The sequence below is a fragment of the Tasmannia lanceolata genome, unplaced genomic scaffold (assembly GCF_043159265.1).
Source record: "Tasmannia lanceolata isolate RefF3 unplaced genomic scaffold, GAP_Taslan_0.1 ptg000006l, whole genome shotgun sequence".
In the NCBI taxonomy this organism is placed as follows: Eukaryota; Viridiplantae; Streptophyta; class Magnoliopsida; order Canellales; family Winteraceae; genus Tasmannia; species Tasmannia lanceolata.
In genome coordinates this window covers 21,869,274-21,879,367 of record NW_027518683.1, presented here as the reverse complement: position 1 = coordinate 21,879,367, position 10,094 = coordinate 21,869,274, and the positions used below count along the sequence as shown (strand labels likewise).

Here is a 10,094-nt window from a genome sequence, read left to right as displayed (position 1 = left end):
CACACCCACATGAGACTTGGCTGCATTGTTCTTTGAATGAAGATTCAACAAAAATTAATAAACATCTGTAACGCTATAACACATGAATATCTATGTAAATTTTTAATGTACTGATATCATTAGATTCATTCATTCCAATTTGATGAAATTCCAGAAAACGAAGCATTGAGCAATTACTTCAAAGTAAACAACACTCCTTTTTACCATATATAGATTTTGAAAGAGAGATTAAGGCCCAGAACCTGCGACAGGGCTGCTATTAGCTTATCGAAATCATTCACATCCCATATATAACACTTTTTATACACCACTAAGGAAATTTTAGGCTTCATCAAAATGTAGGAACCCTTACTCGAACCATAATATCCATCAAGAAAAGTCAAACTTAAGAGACAATGGATAAAGCTAATGCTATTGTAAAAATCTAAACCAAAGTAAACAAAGACTTTTGTCTTTGGGGACAACTCAGACATTAGTTTCTATAGAAATATTCAGCAATTCAATATGAAATGATTCTTCCTAATGCAATACTCATGCTACTGAATCCTCCACAAAAAAAAAAAAAAAAACAAGCTCCAAATCATGGTAACACATGCCAATGTCCAAATATGCTCAAGAGGACATATAAAAAGATATTCGCATTCAAGGGGGCGACAAAAATCATTGATGGGATGGTATATGAATAAGGACACAGCATGATAATAATACCCCTATATTTAAAAAAAAAATTATGTTACAATGCCTTATTTAACAACATGACTAGCCTAAACAATTATGCTATAAAGATACAATTGTTCCAACATTATTTTTAAATGATACATAATTCAAATAAGAGCTAAAATAGAAGTTAATTCAACAAAGACTCAAACAGGGGCTGATTCAAATAAGGGAATAAAACAACGGCTGATTTAAATAAGGGAATGAAACAAAGGGTGATTTAAATAAGGGCATGAAACAAAGGCTGAAATATGCTAAAAATAAAAGGATGAAATGTGCTCAAGACATGGACGAAAATGTGCATAAAACCGGGGCTAAACTATGGACAGATTTGCGCCTCAAACAGGGGCTGAAATGCTGATCAAACTGTACCCAAAACAAAGATCAAATTATTGTGCAGAAAATGCGTAACACTTGTACCAAAACTGGGCAGTTTTATGAGCAGAAAATGAGCAGAATTTGTGCCCAAAAATAAGGCAGATTTGCGGGCTAAAACTATGCTAAAAACTGGGTAGCAACAATGCTGAATCTGTGTTGAACAGGGGACAGAAATATACTTAAAATGGGGCTGAACATGGGCTTAAAAACAGGGAGCATATGCGCTAAAACAAAGGCTGAACTGAGGGTAATAACAGGGGCTGTTGGTATCAAGAAGAGTGTGATGGCTGCCATGGTATTGGAGTTTATAAAGGACTGTAATAGGAATGGACTTAGGAGCTGTCAAACATGAGTTCAGATTATAATAGATAGGGAAAACTCTTTTTTGTCTTTTCTTTTGGTGAAATCACTCCCAATCATAAGTAATACTAAAGCATAGAAATAGGGAATAGTTCAAGTAGGATCCATAAAATCAATAGGATGCTATTTAAACTACCCAAACCAAAAGCAAAAGAGGTTTAAATACCATTTTCATTAAACTAAATTATAAACTACTAATGCTATTATTCACACATGGTTGCTCTACAAATACCATTTTCACAAACATACACACAATCTGTTCTATTAGCAAGGAGTATTCTTATTAATAAGCAATTAAAATAAAATCAAAGTTGAGATCTTTTCTTTATAGCTTGAAGGAGAGAAAGAAAAAAAATAAAAAATAAAAAAAATCGTAGGAGAAATTTATATTTGTATACCTTAAAATTCCATCAATTCAGTTTAAGTATACATAGCATATAACAGTCTTTCTCATTTAATTCTACTCATCAGATTTTGTTAAATTTTCATACCATTACCCAAACATATGCCTGGATTCTTTCTTCTTCTTTTTTTTTATAAAATAAATGTGCAGACCAATCCAAGCCAATATGCTGTCTTACTACTATCTCCTAAGTATATATAAGAGAATGTTAACTACTCGAATGAGAATAGAAGTTCAAACCATATATTTCTAAAAAAAATAAAAAATATTAAGAATACAAACGTCTGGAATATTTCCAAATGAAATAAAATCAACTATTTGCTAATCATTTGCAACAGTCATGCAACACTATACTATTTTGGACATATGACTTTAAAAAAAAAAAAAAAAGATAGACAAATTTTCTGTCACACCACTCCATTACACTATTTTCTCTTGTTTCTTATAATCCATGAAGCACTCAAATAAACTCATCCTGACTGAAAATCATATCCAATAACTGAAAATCCAATTGAATTTAACAAACAGACACAAGCATTAGAGTATGTCGACTAAATTAGATTACTAACATAACTACCACCATAATTTAATGATCATTTTTTTTATTTACTCAGTTATTACCATTTATTGACCATAAGAAAATGGACTAGGCTTCGTTTTAAAATTAGATCATTAGAATATATATATTTTTTAAGGATAACATTTATACTCCAAAACATAATATTTTAGCATTAAAGTTTCCCTTAGCAATTAAGCATAAGGTTTTAAAAGAATTATTTATTTATTTATTTATTAACTATTTATTATGAAACAAACCAATCCTACTGCTCTTTTGACAATATCCTCCCTTATGAGTTTTCAAATAATAAGATATCATAAATCTAAAAGGAATTGGAAATTAGAATTAAAGAACACCCTCTTTCTTTTAAAAAAAAAATCACAACAGCAGCCCTCTTTAGTTACAGCCATATTTAATGATCCTGTACACTTATTTCACTTAAAAAAAAAGCCTAAAAAATTATAATTAAAATATTTGAGACTCAATCCTATGAAATTTTAAAGCATAGATCTACTCAAAATCAAACAACAGAGTATAAGCATTTACAAATCTAACACAAATACATGCCTTTGGTAAAAATTAAACAACTGGTGGAACTTACCTTAGCAAATTTTCTTATGCTCTTAAAATTCTAGCTTCGATCTTATCTAACTGCAAAAGGATTGGTAAAAATTCACTAATTGTAGAGTGATTACCTGACTTTGGATCCAAAATTATAAAGTCTTCATCAAAACTGACAGATCTCCCTCAAGAAAGATTAAATCTAAGGTCTTTAGTATGAGGTAAGGTTTCTAAGATTTAAAGATAAAAATGAAATGACGAAAATATAGCTTCAATCCAGGATAACTCCTTCTTAGAACAATAAAATAGCTAGATCTCTAACCAAGCCTAATCAAAGAAGATGATTGACAGTTCGAAGTAGTATAAAAAAAAATAAAAATCAAACAGAGATGAATAAAAAAAAATTATTCAAATGAATATGAAAATTTAATTTTAAAACAGATCTTGAAGAGGACAAAAATAAAAATGAAAAATTCAACATAAAAAATAAAATAAAAGAATGATTATTAACTTACAAATTAAGAAGAAGCTGAAATTTCAAGGATCTGAGATGAAGCTGAGATGAAGCTTTTCCGATATCTAACCTTTTTCTTCCTTTTCACCTTAGAACTGATCTTTTGCAGAGCATGAACAATGAAATCAAATTGCAAACACAGAGGTAGAAACAAATGTTGTTGATTAGATCTTTAGCCAAGATCTTGCTCGTAAATGGCCGGAATTAGAGTCCGGTAGATTTGTCGGAAAGAACAGATCAGAGAAGGTGAAATACTTAGGATTAGGGTTTTTATGAGGAAAAGGGTGCAGATCTAAGATTTGGATCTGATCTAGCAATAATTCTCGCTTGAGAAGATGAGCTTGCCTGAGCTTTTGGCCGGAGCAAGCCGAAGAAGAAGATCGGAGATGAGGAAAGGTTAGGGTTTGAGATGAGATCTATTTTCTCTCTCTGGAATTCTCGCACCTTCTCTCTCTATAAGTTTCTAACGAAAATTCAGTCTTTGAAAATGAGCAAGGCACCTCTTATTTATAGAAAATCTGCATAATTTTTTTTTACCCCTGTTATGTAACTTGGACAACCCCTTTTGATCATTTTTAACTTGTTTCGCATATCCACAGGTGGTCCACAGAAAATAGCTTTAGTAAACAAAATAGGGAATAAATTCGTGCCTCTCTGGTTCCCCAGAGACACCCTCTTGCAGCAAATCACCCATGTTTTACTTCTACTAGGCCACCTCCTGGTCGGGATAATACACTCCTCTTCTTCCTACACTATATTTACACTACGCTACTTGTTACGCTCGTCTCACTGGGCAAACGTCAACGGATTTCAACAAAATTTTAGAGGGAGGCACTTGGATTCCTAGCCTACCTTAGGACGAAATTTGAGACACTAAATCATTAATTTGGAAGGATTTTGCTCAAACATGGAAGGTTTAGGGCACGGTCAAAATGGGGTGTCTACAGTTTCCGAACTACGTTGGCTTGATCCTCTTCAACGAGGTACGTAGTGCAGCTTGGGATCCACATCCCAAGTCCAGCAAAACCTTTAAAAATAAAACATTTCAAACCTTTCAAAATTACAAAAATTCTTCAAAATCTTTTTCAAAAAGATCTTCCCCTAGAGTTAGGAGTCCGTCCTAGATATTTGGGGTGTTTTAGAGTTAGGAGGCTGTCCTGATTTGTTTGATATGGTGTGTCCTGTCGCGTGAGTGTCCCTAGAGTTAGGAGGCCTCAAGTTGATCGGTTAGACATTTAGTCGAACCGATGGCTAGACTAGAAAGCATATAGTCAGCCCATGGTTTTCTTTAGGATGCACAGCCTAGTTACACATAGGATGTAGGACCCACCTGCATTAGCTTAAGGCTAATCAACTTGAATTAGTTAGGGCATATAGAGAGTCCTAAAAAATAAAATTCACTTGAATTTAAGCAATTGTATAAAAAGCTTTAAAAAATCAGTCGAGTCTAGCGGATCGAGTCTAGGATAGCGGTTCTAGATGGTTAGGCATCGTAGTTTAGAATAGGTCATCGAAGTACGTTGACTCCGATTCTTCCCGAGGCCGGGATACGTAGAGCAGCTGGGATGGACGGCCATCTTGGTCCGAGTCAAGTCGCATTAGAGTTTTAGGATTCATCTTGTCCAGTCATATATAGAGTTGTTTTGTGTTGTATGTTTTGACATGTTTTCTTACTTTCATGTACAGATCCTATACCTTTAGCTGTAGCATGCATGTGTTTGCACACCAGAACTCAGACACCAATTAGGTATGACACTCATAACCTAGTTATTCTCAGGTGACACTTATTTCATTTCTTTTGTGTGTGCTTATTATTCCTCCGAGACATGCATGATTAGGTAGACGCCTTCTCGGAGATATATGTTCCCATTTCATATGACTTTCGCCCAAAACTCTTCAAAATCAATAAGTAAATGACATAAGAGACCAAGTGCTTGCACTTGGGCGGACGAGGTGCTCTTCGGACCTTCCAAATTCGTAACCAGGCACGAACCTTCTTTTATATCTCTGGTTATCCGTTGCAACAGAGCATAGTATGGGATCCTTGGCCCACTTCCTTGGATGACGACTCTTCTTTGTTTAAGGTACGCCTCGAATCTGGGCTAGTCCCCGAATCGAGAGGTATCTCACATTTTATCGCCACTCATACTGTGAGGGGCACTTCTTTCGGGAGTTCCTTGGTAGAGCTCTCCATTCACGTGGATGATCCATAGAGACTTCGTGTGGGGCCCCGTCCTCCGCCTCTCTCGGATCGGGGTCCACACCGAGTCAAATAAATCAAATACTGGTGAAGAAGAATAGGAAGCTGGTGAAGAACACCTCCAACAGAAGAAAACAAAACTCCTTCATCAAAGAAAAACGGAAACCACAAAGGTTTAGAATTTGAGGAAGAGCCAGAGAGATAAGAAGTTTAGACAGAAGATGAAAGACCACTAGGATCACTAGGGTCTTAAATTCACATGAGTATGGGGACTGACTCAAGAGATAACGCGTATTCTCTCCTCTCTTTCTTGTTTTGAGTTTTTATTTCAAGGATTTCATGTCCTTGGGCATTCCCCCCCTCCCCCCTAGCCATCAGACCTCAAACTGTCGTATAAAAGAACCAGAGAAGATATCAAAGAAAGAATGGCGTCCGGTTAAAAACCCAGTGGAGGATCAATTCATCAAGAATACATCCAACCCCTCTAATCCTGATGCACTGCCCCTTGTGCATCCCCATGTCACTCAACAAAGCTCCCTGCCTCCTACCCTTCCTGAAGAAATCATCCCCCCAGACATCCAAACTAAGAACCCCTACTCTGTCCTTAACTCGGAAGCTGAAGATCACACAACCTCTGACTCCGACATAGAGGCCCTCGAGTCAGATAAATCAAATGCTGGTGAAGAAGAATAGGAAGCTGGTGAAGAACACCCCCAACAGAAGAAAACAAAACTCCTTCATCAAAGAAAAACGGAAACCACAAAGGTTCAGAAGTTGAGGAAGAGCCAGAGAGATGAGAAGTTTAGCCAGAAGATGAAAGACCACTAGGATCACTAGGGTCTTAAATTCACATGAGTATGGGGACTGACTCTAGAGATCACGTGTATTCTCTCCTCTCTTTCCTGTTTTGAGTTTTTATTTCAAGGATATCATGTCCTTGGGCATTCCCCCCCCCCCCCCCCCCCCCCGCTCCTTAGGCATTGTTCTAAAGATTGGGGAGTGGTCTTGTCTCTTTTATTGTATAATCTTTCTTTAGTTAATATACTGGTAGAGGTTCTCCTAACCCTAGCTTACCAATCCAAAAAAAAACTGTTTTCTCCTCAGCTGGTTTATACCGATAGGTGATATAAGAGATTGTTTGGACTTTGGCAAGGACGTGCACTGTGGGAGAAGATCTCCTAGAAAATATTGTAAAGAGTTGCACTGATCAAGCCACCCTTACCAAAATGTAGAAAAAATCCAAAAGAAAAAACTCATAAAAACTTTCCTGGAAAATATTCTTTTCCATATATACTTGCTTTTCCATAGATCCAAACAACCCCTCAGACATGATTTTTTTTTCCCAAGAATATTATCTTATCCAATGGTGAGAAACAGTTGGAGAGGGATAGATACAAGAGGGAATGAGGAGAGGGCAAGAAAAGCCTGAAAGAACCAAGAAGCCAAAAACTCCACTCAAAGTCTGATCGACTTTTTCCTGATTTTTTAGCCATATTTCACCCTCAATTACTTGCTTTTCCATAGATCCAAACATCCCCTCTCTTACCACTTGGACACACTAATTTTTTTCCTGGCAGTCACACATGGCCTTAAATGAAGATTTCTGCATGAATGGGAAGAGACATGCATTTAGCTGTATAAAGTCGAAGCAACTGAAGCCCCGATACAATCATCGTCAAGTCTTTTTCACATGGGATCAAAATAGATTATCAAAATGAGACAAGTCAGTACTCATGATAAAATCACTCTATATGGATATCTTTGTTACACCATAGAAGAAAAAAAACACCATTTACAACGTAGAAAGTGAATTCAAAACAAGGCATTGTACTTAAAGGCGCCCTTGTTCGTTTTAGATTATGACAACCGATTATCAATCACAAACCTATTATTGGACTCAAAATTACTTTTAATTTTAAGTCCAATAATCGGTTTCGTAATGACAATCCCTTGTTGCAATCTAAAACGAATAACTTTGGGGATCATATACAAAGTTCATTAGCTCTACCAATTTGTCTGAATCAGCGGCCTCCACCTCTGGAGAATGGCGACTCCGAATCCGTAGTAGGAAAAGACCCTTCTTCCTGTTCCACTGCTATAACATTGGCACCAATTCCATCTGATCTATAGGGAAAAGGAGCTTGGCCTTCCAAAAATTGCACTACTTGCCTCATGCTAGGCCTATTTTCCGGCAAAGGCTGAGAGCAAAGCAAACCAAGCTTTAGTACCATCTCCATTTCCTCCACCACATAATCCTCTCCTAATTTCGGATCCGCGGCCTCTCTTCTCTCACATTCTTGCACCCAATCCACCAACAGAACCTCTCAGGTGGCACCTTTCCTTCTATCGGCCTCCGCCCACAAGCAACCTCAAGCATAAAAGCCCCAAACGCAAACACATCGGTACTTGCAGTTGCCTGCCGATTCTAGACAACTCTGGTGCAAGATACCCAAAAGTCCCCACCATATGGGTTGTTTCAGGATCACTTCCATGATCATACAATCTTGCCAGACCAAAATCTCCTAATTTCGCATTCAATTCATTGTCTAGTAACACATTGCTGGCCTTGATATCTCTGTGTAGGACTACTTGAACCCATCCTTCATGCAAAAAAAGCACCCCTTCAGCTACATCTTTGATAATTCGAAATCTTTGATTCCAAATAAGCAAAATCTTTGGCTCATCAAATAAGAACTTGTTCAAACTACTATTTGGCATGAAATCATAAACCAAGAGCAGCTCTCCTTTACGGCGGCAATAACCTTGGAGTCTTACCAACTTCGGATGCCGAATCCGGCCGATGCTCGCAATCTCGGCAATGAATTCCCTCATTCCTTGTTTGCATTCCTGGGAAATTCTCTTCACCGCAACTTCGACTTTCGATGTTGGTAACACACCTCGGTACACCATACCGAAACCTCCAACACCGAGAATGTCTTTCTCTCTGAAGCCCTTTGTGGCTATGAATAGATCCTTATAGAAGAACCTATGAGGACCATATTGGAGTTCCCAATCCTCGAGTATTTCGGCAAATTTCTTTTTCTTTCGATATGTAATGACACTAAATATGGTCATTATTAAAAGAAGTACAGAGATTATGGGCAACCCAATTCTCAAAGCTCTTCGTTTCCAAACAGACAATCCAATGTGAGGAAGCGGTGGAAGGCTCGAAAGATTGAGTGCATTAGCTTCCCCATTCAACTTAAAGCTCCATCCCAAAACATAATGAGATATTAGCATTGACCCCGTAGAAGACGAGAATCCGACATACATGGGATCTTTGATCACAGTCGAAAGATTGAAAGGCAAAGACAAGAGAGGAATGACGGGTTTAGGTACCTCGATAGGCGATAGTGTTACGTTAAGTTGCTTTCGGACCCCATCATATTCTATCCAGACCTGCATTGCATCTCCACTTTTAAGGGAAAGGTTTTGAAATCCCCCATTTTCACTAGAGTTATAACCTGCTGGAGAGGATAGAGTTGATCTCAAGCTGTTTATATCAATACCCACGTGATTGTCATTTATGTCCCCGAATTCCGTGCTTTCGATTGTGTCAAGCTCAACTCCAAAGACATGATTAGAAGAATTTCCATTGTTGGTAGAATTGAAGAGGCCTAGATATTGGCTGGGTAGAGCTCCGGGGAGCTCTTCTGACGGAGCGATGAGAAAGACGATCCCGTGGCCGCTCAAAATGGGATCTTCATGGAGAATTGCGAAGACGAAAGTGGTAGAGAAAGAGAAAACATTACCATTTGAGGTGTTGTTCCAGTTGAGAGGAATGGAATAAAAGGCATGGCCTATCTCTTGCTGGGTATCGTTTGTTAGCCTCAAGAGGCCATCGGGTGTTATCTCTGCTATGCCTTTCAGGGTCAAGTTAGAACTGAGGAATCCATTGTAGGTGAAATCATTGTCCTTGCCTTCTGCTGCTGCAAGGTTGAAGAGAACAAACAGCAGTAGGATCTTAGACAACATTGCTAAAACTAAGAACTCAAACTTTCCTTGCCTATTACTTCGTTATTCATAGCATGACTTCATAAAGAGGATTTCACTTATAAAAAATAAAATCAAGGAAATATTCACCAAACCATATCTGGAAAATACATTCCCACCATTGCGGGGCCATACAATGAATGGCAGATGATGGCACGTGTATGGTGATCAGAACTACACTATAGATCAACGGTCAGGATTGATAAAAGCATCTTTTAGCATGTACAACATCTTTTTAATGTAAGATTGAGAAATGAGTATAGAATTCAAGTGGGAATAATTTTGGGTTGGTGGAAATTACAAAATTGTATTTGACCCATCAAAACAGCTTTGCCAGTTAATCAAGACCGTTCATCAGATACATGAACAAAAAAATGCACTGATCAAACATTCGAAAAGGTCGCCTTGA

At 37.5% G+C, this 10,094-nt stretch overlaps 1 pseudogene; it reads right to left on the bottom strand.

Moving 5' to 3' along the window:
* Positions 1-7,669: 7,669 nt before the first annotated feature.
* Positions 7,670-9,667, bottom strand: LOC143880094 (L-type lectin-domain containing receptor kinase IV.2 pseudogene; annotated as a pseudogene).
* Positions 9,668-10,094: the final 427 nt, after the last annotated feature.